Source organism: Arachis hypogaea, chromosome 12, assembly GCF_003086295.3.
Source record: "Arachis hypogaea cultivar Tifrunner chromosome 12, arahy.Tifrunner.gnm2.J5K5, whole genome shotgun sequence".
Lineage (NCBI taxonomy): Eukaryota > Viridiplantae > Streptophyta > Magnoliopsida > Fabales > Fabaceae > Arachis > Arachis hypogaea.
The window spans coordinates 75,884,543-75,885,675 of record NC_092047.1 but is presented as its reverse complement, the minus strand read 5'-3'; the positions used below and the strand labels follow the sequence as shown (position 1 = coordinate 75,885,675).

At 42.9% G+C, this 1,133-nt stretch overlaps 1 non-coding gene across 1 annotated transcript; it reads left to right on the top strand.

Moving 5' to 3' along the window:
* Positions 1 to 284: 284 nt before the first annotated feature.
* On the top strand, positions 285 to 388 carry LOC112731352 (small nucleolar RNA R71). Its single transcript, XR_003167134.1, has one exon. It is a non-coding gene; the product is annotated as a small nucleolar RNA R71 (small nucleolar RNA).
* The last annotated feature ends 745 nt before the right edge of the window (positions 389 to 1,133 follow it).

Genomic DNA, 1,133 nt, shown 5'->3' with positions numbered 1-1,133 from the left:
CTTGCTTTGTTTCTAATTTCCTGGTGAGCTCTGCTAGTTGCTTGGCGAACACCTTGTTTTGGGCTAAAATTGTATCAACATGGTTCAGCTCCATGAATCCCTTAGTGTTGTGTCTCTCTGAAGCATAGTAGTACTCATTCTCAGCCACTGTCTCAATCACTTCAATGGCTTCTTCCACAGTCTTTTTCCTGTTCAATGAACCTCCTGATGAATGGTCTACAGCCTTCCTTGATTCATAAGAAAGTCCATCATAGAAAATATGCAATTGCACCCAGTCATGGAACATGTCTGGTGGGCATTTCCTTGTCAAATCCTTGAATCTCTCCCATGCCTCGTAGAGAGTTTCACCATCTTGTTGTCTAAAAGTCTGAACCTCAGATCGAAGCCTATTGACCTTTTGTGGGGGGATAGAAACGTGTCAGAAACTTGCTTTCCACCTCATCCCAGGTTGTTAGGCTCCCCTTTGGGAATGATTCCAGCCACTTAGCTGCCTTGTCCCTAAGTGAAAATGGGAACAAGAGCAGTTTATAGGTATCTTCCTGGACTCCATTGGACTTCACAGTGTCGCAAATTCTCAGGAATTTTGTGAGATGTTGGTTTGGATCTTCATTAGCACTCCCACCAAATGAACAATGATCCTCCACAAGTGATATTAGCTGTGGTTTGAGTTCAAAATTGTTGGCCTGAATGGGTGGTTTCTGAATGCTGCTACCACAATTCCCAGAGGTTGGGTTTATGTATGAACCAAGAACCCTCCTCTCAGGAATCGCATTGTTTCCATCAGCCCTCTCATGGTTGTGAACTTCTCTATCCATGTTGAGATCTAAAGCTTCCTCAAAATTGTCCTCAGATTCTCCTTCAGATTCCTCTTCTCTCAGTACTCTCTTCTCTCTTGCTTCCCTTCTAAGTCTATGAAGGGTCCTCTCTGGTTCGGTATATGGAGGAGTTGATGTCTCTCCTCTCCTACCTGTCATACAAGAACACAGCACAGGCACCAAACAAGTGAAATACTCTTGGTTAATGGAAGAGTATGGTTAGAGCAGTTGAGGAATTAATTCAAATAGTTAGTGAGTCAGTGAGTTAGTTGCTTGAATTTAAAGGCATAAAGAAAGAAAACAAGTAACAGAGTGCAG